Source organism: Piliocolobus tephrosceles, chromosome 4 (assembly GCF_002776525.5).
Source record: "Piliocolobus tephrosceles isolate RC106 chromosome 4, ASM277652v3, whole genome shotgun sequence".
Taxonomy (NCBI): Eukaryota; Metazoa; Chordata; class Mammalia; order Primates; family Cercopithecidae; genus Piliocolobus; species Piliocolobus tephrosceles.
Window position 1 is genome coordinate 148,001,739 of NC_045437.1, and position 18,875 is coordinate 148,020,613.

The 18,875-nt window shown below is 40.5% G+C and overlaps 1 long non-coding RNA gene across 1 annotated transcript; it reads right to left on the reverse strand.

Annotated features, from left to right (window-relative positions):
* Positions 1-2,148: 2,148 nt before the first annotated feature.
* Positions 2,149-17,426, reverse strand: LOC111523272. Its single transcript, XR_002725486.1, has 4 exons — positions 17,308-17,426; positions 6,297-6,393; positions 5,207-5,314; positions 2,149-4,080 (listed from the first exon to the last, which is right to left on the reverse strand). It is a non-coding gene; the product is annotated as an uncharacterized LOC111523272 (long non-coding RNA).
* Positions 17,427-18,875: the final 1,449 nt, after the last annotated feature.

The following is an 18,875-nucleotide window of genomic DNA, read 5'->3' on the forward strand; positions in this document are numbered from 1 at the left end:
TAGTGTTCTATAAAATACATTCACGAGGGTGTGGTATCTCACACCTGTAATCCCAGCACTTTGGGAGGCTGAGGCAGGCGGATCACTTGAGGTCAGGAGTTCAAGATCAGCCTGGCTAACATAGTGAAATCCCGGCTCTATTAAAAATATAAAATTAGCTGGGCGTGGTGGTGCGCGCCTGTAATCCCAGCTACTCAGGAGGCTGAGGCAGGAGAATCGCTTGAACCTGGGAGGCGGAGGTTGCAGTGAGCTGGAATCACACCACTGCACTCCAGCCTGGGTGACAGAATGAGACTCTGTCTCCAAGAAAAAAAAAAAAATTGCGTTCAGGAAATAAACACTAACATAGACTACAGGAATAAGGACATACAAGATAAAGCAATAATTTCTAGTCTTTTGTCATTTTAGTTATTGCAAAATAGGTAGTCTGTCATGAAGCATTAGCAAACTTTCTAAAGCAAGTGGGAAACTATCACTTCCCAACTTCAAATCCTTATTGATGGATGGGCTTTTCATCCATGGGAATTCATATTTCTTTAGATGGCTCTGGTTTTGAGATGATGCTATGGTTTTTAGTGAGTGCATATGTTTGTTGAAGGTGGCTTAGTGCCAGTGAAGAGGGCAATATTTCAATAGATAAAGTATTCTGATCTTCTTTTCTTCTATGGAGAAGTCAGGATGAAAAATCAATGCTAAAATGGATTATCCTCCATCTAAACACAGGGCAAATGGGATGCAATGTCTGGTGGGGGAGAGTGAATACTGGCAGATTTCTTTACATCCCCATTTTCCTTTGTATTTCTTTTCTGGAATTTCCCATCACTGTATTTCTATTTTTGACTTTAAAAAGCTAGTAGCTGTGGACTGAGCGCAGTGGCTCACGCCTGTAATCCCAGCACTTTGGGAGGCCGAGGCGGGCGGATCATGAGGTCAGCTGATCAAGACCATCCTGCCTAACACGGTGAAACCCCGTCTCTACTAAACATGCACAAAAATTAGCCGGGCATGGTGGCAGGCACCTGTAGTCCCGGCTACTAGGGAGGCTGAGGCAGGAGAATGGCGTGACCCCAGGAGGCGGAGCTTACAGTGAGCCGAGATCGTACCACTGCACTCCAGCCTGGGCGACAAAGTGAGACTCAGTCTCAAAAAAAAGCTACTAGCTGTTACATTCTCAAACTAAAGCATTCTATCACTATAAAAACTAAACATTTAAAGATTATTTTGCCTGAAAAGTAACAATGTGAACTACTCAACTACTCCTGTGCTTCCCAAAGCTGGTCTGATGATACAGGCCAGTCTATAACGTCTTCTTTGATCCAAAATGAAATGAGAAAAGCAATGACCATGTAAAGTTTTTCATGAAGTTTAATATATTTCATTTTAAAGAGTGTTTTTGAGATTATATTCTTCCTACAAATTTGGCATTAATATACTTTTTTGTATTAACATACTCCTTTTATAAATAAAATGATGAGTGAAAATAGTAGCTGTGTTTTTAAAAAATACCCATTGGGGCCAGGCAGGTGGCTCACGCCTGTAACCCCAGCACTTTGGGAAACTGAGGTGGGCAGATCACCTGAGGTCAGGAGTTTAAGACCAGACCCGTCTCTACTAAAAATACAAAAAAAAAAAAAAAAAATTAGTGCGTGGTCACAGGTGCCTGTAATCCCAGCTACTCTGGAAGCTGAGACCGGAATATTGCTCAAACCCAGGAAGCAGAGGTTGCAGTGAGCCAAGATCGTGCCATTGCACTCCACCCTGGGTGACGGAGCAAGACTCCATCCCAAACAAAAAAAACAAACAAACCCCACTGGCAAAATTAATATTTGGAAGTTCTATGTCCCTCCAACTTTGTTTGTTGTTTATTTTTTATTCCAAAATTTAGAAACCACTTCTTAAGCCCAAGGCAGTCCTGCGTCTAGTTTGCCGTGTTGCCTGTGACTTGCAGAGTGCCTAGCAATAGTAAGCAATCAGTATAGTTGGTCAGCAAACTTTTTCTATAACAAACTTTTAGGCTTTGTAGGCCATACAGTCTTGGTTGCACCTACTCAACTCTGCTATTGAGGCAGAAAACCAGCCAAAAACAGTGCATAAAAGAATGAGTGTGGTAGCTACATTCCAGCAAAATTTATAGATGCTGAAATTTGGATTTCATATAAATTTTATGTCACAGAATAGTCTTTTTTTCCCCACCATTTTAAAATGTGATAATCATTCTTAGTTCATGGACCATACGAAAACAGATGGTAGGCTGGAATTGGCCTGTAGGCTGTAGTTTGCCCATCATTGGGCCAAATGAAAGAAAGGAGTGAGCAAGTACAGAGAAAGACCAGAAATCCAGAAATTTCAAATGTATAGGTACCAATTCTTCTTGGTACTGAGTGCCCGTGACCTCAGGAAAGCCAATTTAAGGTACCAGCATAGCCTGGTTTTCCAGCTATAAATTAGGGAAAGCAATTCAAATATATTTCTTCAGGTTATCATTGATGAGAGGTATTATAAATGACAGTGAGGAAACATGTTGCAACTAAGAAGGACCAAATAATATAACCATGACTATAAAAGAAAAAAAACTAATAGATGTATTTACTAAACTAATTTAAAAGTTTCAATTTTCTGTTTCAAAAAAAAAAAAAAAAAAGAGAGAGAGAGAAACAGGAGTCCCACTGATTACTGTAGAATTATCTTTGAAATGGGCTATTCATGGAATTACAGAACCAAGGAGCTTTAGGGCTAAGAGAGATCATGAAAAACTTCCAGTTTGATCACATTGTTTTAAAGGCAGGGGAAAATACCAGGAAAAAAAGATAGTTCCCCAAAGTCACTTATTTAGAGAATGAGAATAATCTAATAAGATAATACATCTTCTGAAGACTGAATAGGAAATAAAGTCATGTAATAAAAAGATCATGGGGTTTTGAACCCTGGGTTCAAATACTGCCTTCTACAGTTAACGTTTTTGAATTTCAAGCAAGTTACTTAACTGGGTCTCAATATCTTCATCTGTAAATCAAGGACAATAATATTTTATAGAGTTATAGTTAAGAACAAGTGAAGTAATGTACACAGTAAATTATATACCTAAATTATTAGGTATATAATTTAAATGCTTAATAAATGAGGATTTATGTTACATGAACTTTTCAAAGCTCAAAATTTACCACAGCTGCTAAAAAAAAATTGAAATTACAGTTTCTAAACTGAGCTAAGAAATGAAACCCACATATTTGATGTTCTTACAAAACTAATTTTATCTGTATTCATTGAAATACTTCTTGAGTTTCTATTTATATATTTCTGGAAGACAATATAGTGCTGTTTTTAAACTGGAAACCACAAACTAACACACTTTCATTGCAGGATGGAATTTGATTGCATTAAAGCCGATTTGTCACTGAAATACCCCAAAGCTCGTTCATTGTGGAGGAATCCTAGACCCTGTAATCTTTTATTTCGGTTTCTTATCTGACAATAATTTGGTAAATAAAATAAATGTAGTACTTAAAATACATAGTTTCTGCAGATCATATTGGGCCAAAAAAATACATTAAATGCCCTCATATTGTCATTTTCAAAGTAATGCTAAGAGCAAAATCTTAAACATCACAGACATAGGTTTTAACAACAGCTCTGCCACTTCATGGCTGTGTGACCTTGGATAATTTACTTAGTCTCTCTAAGCCTCAGTTTTTTTGAGTGTGAAATGTGGTTAATAATAATAGTATATACCTCATGGGGCTGTGTGATGATGAGATGATAGGATGCACATAAAATGCTCTACTTAGACCAGTGTCTGCAATATAGTAAGTGTTCAAAAAAAGTTAGCAAAATTAAATAACATCATATTGTTGGGAGAAGAACTTTGACAAATTCCATTTTCATGATCTTTTGTTTCTTCTGGTGGGTGTTAGATAAAACTTGAAAAGAACTGATTTTCAGAGTAATATTATAAATTATAAATAGTTGCTCATGTGAAGATAGAATTGGAGGCAGATTTCTTCCATTGTTCTATTAAGTGAGGAGGAAACCAATAACCTTGAGGGTTTCTACGAACTGGGAACACAGGCTTAATTCAGGATTCTAAAAAAGGAACAGATGAGCTGGTTACTTTGGAGACAGCAGAATCTAGCCCTTCAGAGATACTTCCCTGCCCTCCCAATTGAAAGTAATTCCCTCTTACTTCACTAAAATATAAGTTCCCTGTTGGCAAAGCTCATGTTGGGTCTATCTGCTTCATGGCTATATCATCAGCTTCTAGAACAGTGTCTGCACATTGCAAATTCCCAGGAACTACACAGCAAATGAATAAATGAGTGATTTTATGAGTGGACAATGCTGGTATATGCTCAGTGCTTCAAATTCTCCTTAGAACTGTAAATAAAAGGTGAACTGATCTTATAGCTGTCATAAGAGGAAAAGAGGAATATGAACTCATAACCACACAGGCCCAGTACTGAAGTCTTGGACCACATGGACTCAGAGTTTCTAGGGGAAGGAACAAAGGGAATATATGGCAGTTGGGTAACCCCAGGCCAAAAAGAATAAAGAAAAAACATCTTTACAGACACATAGATGTGGAAGTACACCATCCACTGAGACCTGGGGTAAATGGGAACTTGGTGGGTTGTTTCTTACTTCAAGCATAACAATCTTTCTTCACTTGGCCTCTGGGTCTCCACCCACTCACTTTCTCTTGGGTCTCCTTCTATCTCACTGATCCCTCTTTCTCAGTTTCCTTTTCTGATTCTTCCTCATTTTCCCAATCTCTAAATGTTAGAATACTCCAGGCCAGTTCTCAAATCTCTATCCAAACACACCTCCTAGGTGACACCAACTTTGAATACTCCATAGCTTTGAACACTGTCAGCACACTAACAATTTCCAACATCTAGCCCAGCTTTGACCTCGCTCCTGAACTCAAACAGGTTTTCACAATTGACTGCTCAACACTCTACTTGTATATCTGAATAGGCATCTCAAATTTAAAGAGAGACCAGAATTAACATCTCTCCCTCTCACCTCTGAAATCTGGATTTTTCTCCCCAAACCCCACTAAATCCATCCTTGTAGTTGTTCAAGACAAAATCTTAGAGCCACCCTTTTCCCCCCTCACAATTCATACCCAGTCATCACAGATACCTATTGCCTGACTACTTTTCCACCTATTCTGCTACCACCCTGGTTCAAGCCACCAAACATTCTTTACCTGGATTATTGCAACAGCCTCCATCTTTTACCTGGATAATTGCAACTGATCTTTTTATTTCTGCCCCTGCCACTCCCTGTGGTCAAGCCCAGGCAACTGGCTGTGATCCTTTAGAGTGAACATAGAAGATAGCATATCACTCCTCTGATCACAACCCTCCTGTGGTTTCCATCTTACCAGAGTAAAAACAAAACCACGATCTGACCCACAGATACTCTTCTCAGCTCGTGTCCTGCCCTTCTCCTTCTACCCACTCTGCCCCAGCTACCTGGCCTTCTTGATATTCTTCAAACAAGGCATACCTACTCTCTTCCCTCAAGGCCTTCACACTTGCTGTTTTCTCTGCCTATAATTCTTTTTTCATAGATATTAACAGGACATTCTTTTTCTTCCTTCAAGTCTCTATTGCAATATCATCTTTTCAGATAGGCTTCCCCTACCTTCCCCATCCAAAATAGCACACACACACACACACACACCATTACCCTGTTTTATTTTTCACCACAATCCTTATCATGGTTGTTGGTGATGTATACTTCTTGTATGATTTATGGTTATTTTCTTCACAATAGAATGAAAACCCCATGACAGCAGGGTAAGAGAGTGGGAGCGTGCTCTTTTAGACAGAAAAGTCCTTTGCTCAGTGCTATATCCCCTGGGCCTAGAACAGTGCCTCACACATAACAAGTACTCAAAAAAATTATTGAATGAATTAATGAATAATTTTGTTTTGGTGACATATTATGTGTATTCCAATAGGAAAATGCAAAGTCAATAACCATTTGCTGAATGCCTTCTACAGGGTGAATACTGTGCTTGTTCATTTCATACTCAGAATGCAGTACAAAGACTAGTTGACATTCCATATGGATTTAAAATTAATTTAGAAAATATTAGTTTGACAATTCCAGATAATGCTTAGAAAAACTGAATATAATAAATGGTTTAAACTAGAGAAATAGGATCTTATTTTTTTGTTAGTCATTCTTCTGATCCATTGTGTCAAACTAGTATGTATTTTAGGTTCTGTAGTATTTGTTTTTGGCCTCTAGAATTAATCCTTTGCTCCAGAAAATGCAAATTAGATTACCTCCAAGTTTCTGCTGGCCACCTTCCATCTCAAGCTTAGATAACAATCTCCTTTAGCTTTTAGTATTTTAGGGAGTTTCTTTGTCACATGAAGAGAGCTATGAAGACCAAGAGGAGAGACAGACCTATCATTATGAGAAGAATCATAAGCACTTAAGCAGAAACATAGATCTACAATGATAACTGTTCTTTCACTCCCCAGACATTTACTGAAATCTTACTATGCTTCAGGTGCTGGACTAGGCACTGGGGAGCCAAGGATGAACGAGACATGCCCACACCTTCAAGGAACTCACAAGGGAGTCTGAGTGACAGCCAGAGGACCTGAACTTCAGAGTGCAATGAGAGAGGATGCCCAGTGTGCTATGGGAGCCAATGCAAGGGCACTCAGCTCAGCCTGAAGAGTGCCAACAAGGCCTCCTAGAGGAGCTGCACCTCAACTAAAGCTTGGGGTGAGATATATTCCAGACAGAGGGTAGAGCATGCACAAAGCCACAGTGGTATGAATCTGTGTAAGGTGTGCAGAAAACTACAGACATTCAAGGCAGGTCACTCTAGAGGTAAAGCTGGAAGTGGAGCAGAGGGCAGGATACAGGGAACTTTATTTAGCATATTAAAGAGTATAATAGGCAATAGAGAGCCACTGAAGCAGGGGAATGTGATTGATACATGGATATGCTTGGAGGGAGGGAGACCAGCATTTAAATAAAAGGTGACACAGGTCTGAATTAGGGAAGGAGGAGTGAAGATGGGGGATAAGAGGTCAGACTTAGAAATACTGAGTCAAAAATCAGTGGGATTTGATGTTAGGGAGACTAGAGGGAGGAGGCAAGGACAATCCTGAAGTTTTGATCCTGGAGGGTATTACCAAGTATTAATACAAGTACAGATAGAATCAGGAAGGAAGAGGATTTCATTTTTAGGTATGTTAAACTTGAATCACTAGGGAGAAGCATTCTATTTATCCATTCAAGAACATTCAAGAACTACCTATAAAGGAACTCTACATGAATTTCCAAGTGTGAATTTGGAGGGAGAATCTAGACTTCAGAGAGTTGGGTATGATTAGCACACAGATATTCAGGAGTTAACCTATGAGGATGGTTGGCCCAGTACCTGGGACAAAGGAGGCTCTCAGTGGGTGCCTGTTGAAAAGAGTAAAGGAAGAGTTACTCTGCAAGAGTATATAAAAAGAGAAGAGCTGGAAACCAAAGATGAAACTCCAGAAACACAATGCTTCAGGGGTGGGTAAGGGAGGCAGAAAGGAAGTGGTCAGAAAGGTGGTGTCATGGGGATAAAGTAAGATAGGCATAGGAGCCAAGGACACCACCACACTTCATCAGGTATCATAAGGGCTTGTAAAATTCTGAGCCTTCTCCCATGTTAACATTTCTTCATGAATTAATCCTAAATTGAAAGTTAAGGCCAGGTGCGGTAGCTCATACCTGTAATCCCAGCACTTTGGAGGGCCAGGGCAAGCAGTTACTTAAACCCAGGAGTTTGAGACCAGCCTGGGCAACATGGTGAAGCCCTGTCTCTACAAAAAAATACAAAAATTAGCCAGGCATGGTGCAATGTGCCTGTAGTACCAGCTACTCAGGAGACTGAGGTGGAAGGATCACCTAAGCCCAGGGAGGTCAAGGCTGCAGTGAGCCATGATTATATTACTTCTCTCCAGCCTGGGTGACACAGTGAGACCCTATCTCAAAATAAAAATAAAAAATATAAAAAGAGGCCGGGCACGGTGGCTCATGCCTGTAATCCCAGCACTTTGGGAGGCCGAAGCAGGTGGATCACGAGGTCAGGTGTTTGAGACGAGCCTGGCCAATATGGTGAAACCCCATCTCTACTAAAAATACAAAAATTAGCCAGGTGTGGTGGCGCACACCTGTAGTGCCAGCTGCTCAGGAGGCTGAGGCAGGAGAATTGCTTGAACCCAGGAGGCCGAGGTTGCAGTGAGCCAAGATCATGCCACTGCACTCCAGCCTGGGCAACAGAGCAAGACTCTGTCATAAATAAATAAATAAGAGTTAAGTAGGTCTCCAGATGGAAAATATAAACATTTCTTTTTTCTAGAGCTTTTTAATCTTCTAATTCAAGGGTTATTTGAGCAATAGCTGCATTTCTAGTTACCAATTTTAATTCCAAGTTTATGCTGTTATGCATTTTTGTTTTAAATAATTTTGGATACTTTTTTTCCTCATTTATGATGATTATTTTCTATTCTTGGTGTTAACTCCCTAAAGCTAATTTAAACCAGAGCATGCAGCTTTGTCAGTGTAAAAACAACTGAATGTCTAAGATTGGGTTATTTAGAATTACATTCATGTACTTATGAGAGAGATTGTGGCTTCTGGTCAATTCTATGTGAGTGTGATGATTACTGGCTGCAAACATCTATTTTTCATTTGTTTTAATTTGATTTGTTTTTGCTTACCATACCCAATTCTGATATAAACAGTACCAAGTTTTTCTTGAGGAACCACTTCTCTCTGATTCCTAGTCCAAGTGATTTTGGTAAAGCTGAGTCCACTGAGCTTCAGGCGAGGGCATGCAGCCCAGAGATGACCAATGAAACACTGTAAACCCGTGGGCCCAGTAACGGGCTCAGGAATGAGCTTAGGACCCACTCAGAAGAAATGAGATAGAATTCTTGGACTTGTTAGAACAACCAGGCCAAAAGTACTCTTAGCTGAACTTGAAGCTGCATGGATATACACCTAGAGCTGATGTGGACCACTGCTCCTGTAGCACACTGGGCATCATGGGGAAAGACTCAGAATGAAGCGAACACAGAGGAAAGATGAACTGAGAGAGGAAGAAAGAGAGACCAAGTACTGAAGACATTCTTTGAGATCCTGTCTCTGACCATCTCTAAAGCTAGCATATTGCCATACTCCTCAAATATGTGAGCCTATAAATGCCCTTTTTAAGGGTTGGTCCTTTTTTTTTTTTTTTTTTTAATAGCTTTTCCACTACTTGCAACCAGTAAGTCCAGGTGATAGATATCATTTGATCTCTATTTTCTCTGCCTCATCTACCAACAGGGACTCAAGTGTCCAAGTTCATGCTTCTTCCCAGCTAGCCTATTGTGCCTTCCACACTGTGCTCAACATTTTCAGGTCAGCCCCTTGTTATTTTCTGTATCAGGCCCACTCTCCACTACTTTGTGATCCGTGTCAGTGCTCGATTCCTAAGCTGAATTCACTGAACTCACAGCCTAAACTGTGGACCTCACTGCTTCCCATGGACACTTCCTGTTTATTATATTCACCTAGAACAGGCTCTTTCTCCTTTTGCCAATCTGTTTGTTTTAGTAAGTAGAGGCAGGACTGGCTGGAAGCCACTTCTGTCCCCAGGCTTAGAAAGCCCAGTGCTAAATTGTTGGGCCTGGCTGCCACCCAGCAGCACCGGTACATTCTGTTCAAGCTCAAGCTCTCGGTCCCGAATGTTGTACTTGCTGCTGCTTTTCCTCCCTGCCTCCCAGGACAGGTTTAGCCTGATGTTATTCCCAATTCTGTCATCTCTATTGTTGCCATGCCACCCAGGACCTTTGTTATTTCCCCTGCAGGGATCTTGGGAATTTCTGTGAAATCATACCTTAGTGGTCTAGAGTAATCTAGCTTCCAAACACGATTTCACAACCACTGCAGTGATATCCTCCCTTCTCAAATAAGATTGTTTCTCCTTTCCCTGCCTCTGGACAGGCATGATAAGTCATTCATATCTGCCAAGAGAGAAAAATAGCTATCTTCAAAATTATATAAGAGGAGAAGAAGTTTTCCTTCAGCTTTCCCTGAAACACACAGAAATAACAGAGGGACAGAAGCTTCTCTGAGTAAAGGTAATGACTTGATCTCCTTCCTCTGCTTTCATTATCTTTCTCTCATTCAATCAGTATAAATGGAGTAGACTTTTATGTTCTTCTCAAGCCCTGAATTGAATTGTAACCATTATTGATTCAACCAATATTTACTTGAGCATCTATTACATGCCAGGCACTGTGGTAGATAATGGGTTCACAGAAGTAAGTAAGACAGACATGATCCCTGCTTCACTTAGATTAGAATCTAGTGAGGCTGGAGAAAAAGCAACAAATATGTAAATAAATAAATGAGCAAAATTTCTGACAGTTAAACATGCTATCAAGAAAATACAAGGAGAGGCCGGGCACAGTGGCTCACGCCTGTAATCCCAGCACTTTGGGAGGCTGAGGTGGGTGGATGACCTGAGGTCAGGAGTTTAAGACCAGCCTGGCCAACATGGTGAAACCCCATCTCTACCAAAAATACAAAAATTAATCAGGCATAGTGGTGGGTGCCTGTAATTCCAGCTAGTCAGGAGGCTGAGGCAGGAGAATCACTTGAACCTGGGAGGCGGAGGTTGCGGTGAACTGTGATCGTGCCTCTGCACTCCAGCCTGGACAACAGGGTGAGACTCTGTCTCAAAAAAACAAACAAACAAACAAACAAACAAAAAAAAAAAAAAAAAAACAAAGGAAAAGAAAAGAAAATACAAGGAGAGAATGTGTTTCCGAGTAAGGGTACTATTTTAGATACAGTGATCAGAGAAGACTATTCTGAAGAGGTAATATTTGAGATAAAACCCAATGAAGAGAATATACAAACCACATGGAGACCCACCCAGAAGAGCATTCCGGGAGGCAGCACATGCAAAGGTCCTGAGCCTGAAGCTGGCTTGATATGTTAGAGTAGGGGTTGGTAAAACATAGACCAAGAAATAACAGAGGGACCTGGCCTGTGCTTTATTTTTTTCTTTTCTTTTCTTTTTTTTTGGACAGCCCACAGCTAAGAATGATTTTTACACTTCTAAATGGATGAAAAACAAAACAATTTGTGACGTGTGAAAATTATGTGAAATTCAAATTTCAGTGACCATAAAGAAAATTTTTATTGGAATATAACTATACTCATTCATTTATTTATTTTCCATGGCTGGTTTTCATGCCTCATTGGCAGAGTTGAGTGGTTGCAAAAGAGACCATGTGGCCTGTAAAGCCTGAAATATTTACTATCTAGCCCTTTGCAGAAAAAGTGTACAGACTCCTGTGTTAGGGGAACAGGAAGAAATATCTTGCCAAGCTTGAGAGAACCCTGAGTTCCTTGAATTCCTCAGGAATTCTTGAATTATTTTGCCTATAAATAACAGAAAACCAGTGTCCAGTTGACTTAAATAGTGTGAAGGATTAAAATAGCCATAAAGTGATAATTTTCCCATCAAGAGGTAAATGATGTCCTCTCCCCTTGAATCTCAAAGGACTTTGTGACTGCTTTGACCCATAGAATATGACAGAAGTGATGCTGTGCCAGTCCAGGCTCTGGCCTTAAGATACTGGAGGCTTGTACTTCCTGTCTCTTGGAATACTCTCTCTGGAAGCCCCTCACCCTGGGGAGGAAGTCTGAGTACCTTGAGATGGCCATGTTGAAGAGGTCATGTGTGTGTGTTAAAGGTCCTAGCTGAGCCTACACTTCCAGCCAGCAATGCCAAGGTGCTAAATATGTGAACTCTAAAGACCAGCCAACTGAATACCACTAAGGGACCTCAGTCAATGATACATGGAATAGAAGAATTATCTAAATAAGTCCTTCCTGGCTTCCTGGCCTACAAAATTGTGAAATGTAATAACATGGATGCTGTTTTAAGCCACTCCATGTTGTGGTAACTGTTTTATAGCAATAGACAACCAGAAGAAACAACACAGAACTCCTATTATCTCACATAATAAGAAGCTCAGAGTACAGCAAGGGCCATCTAGAATACTGCTTTTATTTATGCATATTGGTACTGCTTTTATACAATGTCCTTGGCGCTACTTTTCGCTTTGGTTGGTTTAATTGTTAGACTGATAGCAAGATGACTTCAGTAGTCCTGGGAGTCACATTCAAACCCGACAATGTCCAGAGAGAGAAGACTATTTTTAAGAAAGAGAAAATGTAGGCTAATCAAGATCTACCTTGGAATTGGGAATTGGGTCACCTCCCCTGAGTCACTGGGGAAGGGATGGACACCTGATTATAATTTAGGTTCTATTAGAAAGGAAGTAGGTGAGTGGATATTGGGTCAACAATGCACTTGTCCAAAGTATCTTTCTTCCTGCCATCATTCATTCATTCATCTATTCATTCATCCAAAATAGTTTACATTTAATCATATGAATATGCTTTTTGTAACTCAAAAGTAGTCAAATAACCATAATTTCAAAAGGTTAAGCAATGTTTATCAAGCCTGTATGACAGTGGGAGGTATGGAGCTAGATGTTAGGACTATTAACACCTAATTTATAGCAATTAAAGGTGCTAAGTTCAAGAAAGGGAAAGAACAGGACCAGCTATATAATCTGCAGAACCCAGTGAAAAATGAAAATGGAGGACCCCGACTCAAAAAGTATTAAGAATTTCAGGATGGTGACAACAGAGCATTAAACCAAGCATAGAGTCCTTCTAAGTACAGAATGACTCTACAGGTTGTATGTCCATGAATCTGGCTCTGGGAAAGACCAGATGACCACAGAGAGAACAGGAAGGGCCCTAGTTTAGATTGAGTTGGGGGAAGAGGGTGTTAGGAAGGCCTCTCTGCGGAGGTAATATTTAGGCAAGGACCTGAAGGGTGGATAGGAGTACCCAGGTAAAGAGTGGAGGAATGCAGCTTCCTAGAAGAATAGCACTCTCCCTTCTTCTCCATCCTCCAGGTTGGTTAAGAGGCTTAGCATTCGCCTGTCTTTATCAGCTGTGATGAAACAAGACAAAGGTAACAGATCCTTTTCCTGTTTGTGCCAGCTCAGGCCTATTTCCCAACCCTTTTTTGTATTCCAGATCTTGGTACTTGGGTACCCTACCCGTATAATCTGATCTTCCCCCTTTAATACTGTAGATAGTCAGGACCACCCTAGAGGGGTCCCAGCCTTGCTCCTTGCTCAGTGCTTAATATGCTCAAGGCTTAATATGCTCAACGGCAGATGCTTTCTAGGAAACAGCCTAACCTGCATGATCCACTTGGTGCAGGCTTGTCATAAACAGGGAAAGACCTCTCCCTGTCCTCACATTCCCTCAAACCCCAAACCATGAAATCAGCTAACACAAATTGGACCTCAAAAAATATTATCCACAAACCCAAACCTTTCCTCTGAAATTATTGCATTCATCCATTTTGCATTGCTATAAAGGAATACCCAAGACTGTGTACTTCATAAAAAAAAAAGTGTATTTGGCTCATGGTTCTGCAGGCTTTACAAAAAGCATGGCACCAGCATTTGTTTCTGGTCAGGACTTTAGGAAGATTTTACTCATGGAGGAAGGTGAAAGTAGAGAAGATGAGTCATATGGTAAGAGAGGAAGCAGGCGAGATGGAGGAGAGGTGCCAGGCTTTTTAAACAACCAGCTCTCACATGAACTTATAGAGTGAGAACTCACTCATTACGGTGAGGAGGGCACCAAGCCATTCATGAGGGATTTGCCTCCGTGACCCAAACACTTCCCACTAGGCCCTACCTCCAACATTGGGGGATCACATTTCAACATGAGATTTGGAGGGGACAAATATTCAAACTGTATCATATCTTATCCCATTTTTAATTCTGCAATGTTCTCTTCCTATATCAGATCCTATGGAAATTTGATGGCGTAGTGGGCCTCCAAGTTGGTTGTAAGCAGAATCAGACGAGAGGCTTATTAAAAATACAGATGCCCCAGCCCTATGCCAAACCTAGCTTCTCTATTTTTAATAAGCTCCACAGGTAATTCTGATGCACTGCCAAGCCTCTGAACCACTGCTTTAGCAGACTGGATGGAATAAGGAAAATTCCCATTTGGCTGGTGGGGGTCAGAACATTTCCTTTCTGCCACTACCTGTGGCTCCTGGGCAAACCACTTTAATTCAGTTCCTCAGTTGTCCCTTTAAGTAAAGTGATGATTCCTCCATGACATCTCTGCCCTAGAAGCTTGCTGTAGTATGAAAGTACTGATACCTTCCCATGATCTAATCCCACTTCGGGTGGCCGTGCCTCAGTTTCCTTGAGGAACTACCTGCCCCTCTCCCACTGTAGGAAGGCTTTGTAGGACTGTCAGTCAAGGTGCTCTGCTGCCCCCTGGCTGCCCCCTGGGCCCAAGACCCAGTTTGGCCAACCAGATTTTCTCTCCCAGGAAATTAAATACTGAGAGAGCTGAAGCAGAGACAAAATAAATGAAGTTGATTCATCTGGTGTGGGTGACCCCAAAAATCTGTTAGTTTCTGCTTCCTAAGCTGTTGCCCTGGTTCCTGTGCTTTCAGAAACCTGGTTTTGCAGCCTTTCCCTCAGATCTGTAAGCAACCCTGATAACCTTGTAATAAATTGTTTCTTTTGCTTAAGTGAGCCAGAGTTAGTTCTGTTGCTTACCACCAAAGAATTCTGATTCTCACAATCAAAATCTTTGATAGAGTGTTGTATATAATAATGATGTCATAGCTTCCATTCTTATAAAGCCATTGTGAATGATTCTCTTGTAGCTAAAGTGACCATTCTATAGAAGGTCAAAAGTTTGTTTTAATAATGACATCTTTGTTCCAGTAATTCCAGACAGTGAAAATTTCTCAATAGGATAAGAGGTTATTCACTGTCCTGCTGAAATATCTTAAGTAGAAACAGGCCTTGGGTAAATACTCTTCCTCTAAACAAAGCTTATTGTTCTGGACCCAGGGAAGGAAAGGACAAGAGAAAAAAGAAAAAGGAAAAAAGTTTCGGCTCAGTTTAAACCAGCTCGCATTCAGCTATATCTGCCCTTTACATACAAATTTAATAAAAAGTTGACTCTTTATGAATTTTTTAAAGGCTGGAAATTGCATCCAAATACACATTTTAAGGGGTGACTATTGCAGAGAAAATAGCTTTGGTGATTGAACCCTTTTCTCTCATCAGCCATTTCTACACCCATCTGATTGTTACAGTTTTTACCCTTTCTTATTGTTGCTGGAATCCTATTTCTCATCTTTATTGGCTGTTAACAGTTATGAGCACTTCCTGTGAACCAGGCACGATGATAGATGTTTAACACGTATGACCTCATTTAATCCTTACAGTGCCCTTCAAAGCCAGTATTATTATCCCCATTTTACAGAGGGGAAGCTTGAAGCTCAGTGAGGTTAAGTAATAGGGCTAATGTGCAACATGACCAATCACTTATTACCTGGGTGTCCCTATCTGTCCCCAAGTCTTCCTTATACTGTGACCCATTGCCTGAAATTGAAAGTATCTGCTTAGTCCAAGGCATCACTGGAAAGAATATTAAATGTGACATTGCATCTCAAAAAAAAAAAAAAATGACAACTGAACTCATTGCCCATGTCACATTCTATATTCCTGACTAGACTATAAGCTCTTTGAGAGCAAACACTATGTTTTGTCCACCGCAATATTACCAGCACATGCCTAGCACAGAGGAAGTTCTCAAGAAATGCTTATAGAATCAATGAATATCCTGTAGGGTCCTCAGAATAAGGGACCATAACAAGGTTAGGAGAAAGTGTCAAGAAATCCCTTTTTGGGAAATAGAAATTCCAGGTTACCCCTAGTGAATTCAACCAACTTTGAAGTTTGGCCAAGCCTTTAAATAGCATTGGATGATTTCAAACATGGAATCCTGGGCAGCGATTTCTCTTCCTGAAGAGCTGTTGCAGCTTCTATGCATAGTCATGCTTTGGCTTGAGTTTATGAGGAACAGAAGTTTCAAAAAATCTGATTGGGAAGTATAAGCTAAAAGGCTCAAGCACCAGTCATACTTTTCCCAGGGCCAGTAAGCTTTCCGAGAGCTCAAATCCAGGTATCAAGCTCTCCATCAAGGACTGGGAACATAATGTTATTTTATCATTTTCAGAGATAATAACCTGAGATAATTTTTGGTTGACATAAGACTCACAACATATCCTTGGGTGAACTCTTTTCGTGTCTTAGTTCCTCAAATGGAAAACAGTCAAATAAGCACATATACAGTAAAAATCTCCCTCCAAATCTGTGAGGTTCCCTCAGTGGAGTCAGTCTCATTCATTCACTGCTATTTAGTTCAGAATTTGACCTTTGGATTCAGATAAACCTGAGATTAGGCTTTGACTTTGACATGTATCAGCCATGTGACCTTGAGCAGAACATGGTAGCTCTCAAAGCCTTAGCAGCCTTGTCTCTTGCAGGGAAGATGGTAAATGATAATGTGTTTAACGCGCTTAAACCAGTGCCAGGCACATACAAGGCAGTCGGTAAATAGTGACTTATAGTGATATTTCTGCTGGCTTCACTTGCACATTTCATTCAAAACAATTGAAAAGTCCAGTGTGTTCCTGGTGTTTTAACTGGCAGGTGTGATCTGAAGTCATCCTTCAACTAAATGGATTACTTTATCAACTTCCAAATTGTAAGCAAAATTAATCTGAACTAAGGCAATGAAGTGATACAGACATACAAATGAAACATCTGTCCTGATCTCTGCCTTGAAAAAATTTTAAGACTGAAATATAAAGCATGAAACAGGTTTGATTTTGAATATAGCAAACAGATGAAACATCACTCCTTTCTTAAAAGAGATTCTTAGCAGGCATTTTAAAATCCCTATCCTGTCTTGTTTTCACTAGATCACTGGTCAGTACACCACAGTTTCAAGCTAGATAATTTCAAAGTTTCAAGACATCAGTTAGATCCCACTGACTACAGGTAGATCTATCTGAATTAGAAAAATTCTAACACTGACGAGAGAACTCTTTCCTAATGTTAGGTGTGGCGAAGGATCTGTTTAAGCTATCGGAATATGGAGTAGCTTATAAGAATTAGAATACAATTTTCTGTGTCCCCCTTTCTCTTTGCCAGGGACAGTTGGTATTGATCTGGACATGCAGTGTGAGCAAAATAACTTTATGTCATTGTAAGCCACTGAGGTTTTAGGGCTGTTCATTTCTTGCAGCATAGCCTAGCCTTTCCTAACAGATATAGAATAGATATAAATGCAGCTCACATGTATAACAGACATACTCACGGAGTCACACACAGAGTCCTCTCATCTTGGTCTACAATTAATCTCCAGAAGTTAGTGGTTTAGTGGAATAGAGACAAAGCTCAGAACTACAGTCAATATCAGAATAGCTTTAATACACTGGCAGAAAGATTCAGAGGCATCTTTTCTATGTCATCATGAGAGTGAGAAGCATGATTCCTAAATCTGTATTCCTGGCTGGAATTCTCATCTGTCAACAGGTGTCATTGTCACCCTGAAGAGAACCAGAGCAGGCTCTGTCTCCCTCATCCTCGCACACTCTCCTGGTGAGTTGTAGAGCTGGGGCTGACCTCAAACTGAGAACTCCTTGGGACATAGCATGAATCCCAAGTAGCCCTCACTCTAGGGAGGTTTGCTTTTTTTTTTTAATCTGTATCTCAAGCCTAGAAGAAGCGCTCAAGGTTGATGCCAATCTTTGACACGTCATCTATTCCCAAGCCAGCTTTTCCATGAAGGAATCAGTGATCTTCCAAATATTTTCTTTTCATAGCTGAAATGAACAATAAATATTATTTATTATTTTAGTAAGAAACACATGATCTAAATCCCACTAGTAATAAAGATAATGGCCATTTGTTGAGGGCTTGCTATTTGGCACTATGACACGTACCATTTTATTTAATCCTCACGACAATTTGATTAGGTAATATATTATTAGAGTTCTCCAGAGAAACAGACCCAATAGGATATATATAGAGATATATGAGGAGATTTATTATAGAATTGGCTCACGCAATTACGGAGGATGAGAAGTTCTACAGTATGATGTCTGCAAGCTGGAGAACCAGGAAAGCTGGTGCTGTAATTCAGTCTGAGTTTAAAGGCCTGAGAAATGGGAGCAGGAGCTCATAGTGTAACTCAGAATCTGAGGCCCAAGGCCAGAGAAGCTGGAGGGTGAAGAGGCTTGCTGGTGTCAGTCTCAGAGACCAAAAGCCTGAGAACCGAGAGCATTAATGTCCAAGAGCAGGAGAAGATGGATGTCCCAGTTTCAGCAGAGAGCAAATTCACCCTTCCTCTGCCCTGTCATTCTATTCAGATTGGACGATGCCTACCCACATCGATGAGGGTGAATCTTCTTTCCTCAGTCTACTGATGTAAATGCTGATCTCTTCCAGAAATATCCTCACAGACACACCCAGAAATAATGTTCTGCTAGCTATTGGGCATGCCTTAGCCCAGTCAAGTGGATAGATACATCATCAGTAGGTACTGTCATTTCCTTTTTTACAGATCAAAAAACCAAACCTTAAAGTGGTCAAGTAACTTGCTTAAGGTCAACCAGCCTAGAAACAGGAAAAAATATGCAAATTCAAAAGCTGTTCTTTGCAAGGAGGCCCACTTTACTCCCCATCCTGGCCATAGTATTATATCTCAAGCTCCACACCCAAGATATAAACCCTGGAGTTTTCCTTGTCTTCATTCTGTTGCCAGTGACTTGATTACATCATTTCTGGTCTGACACCAGGACAGCTCCAGTATGTTCCCGAGAAGAATCAGGCCCCAACACCTGCTAATTTCTTCCTGCATTTGCAGAGGAGAGCCTGGGAACT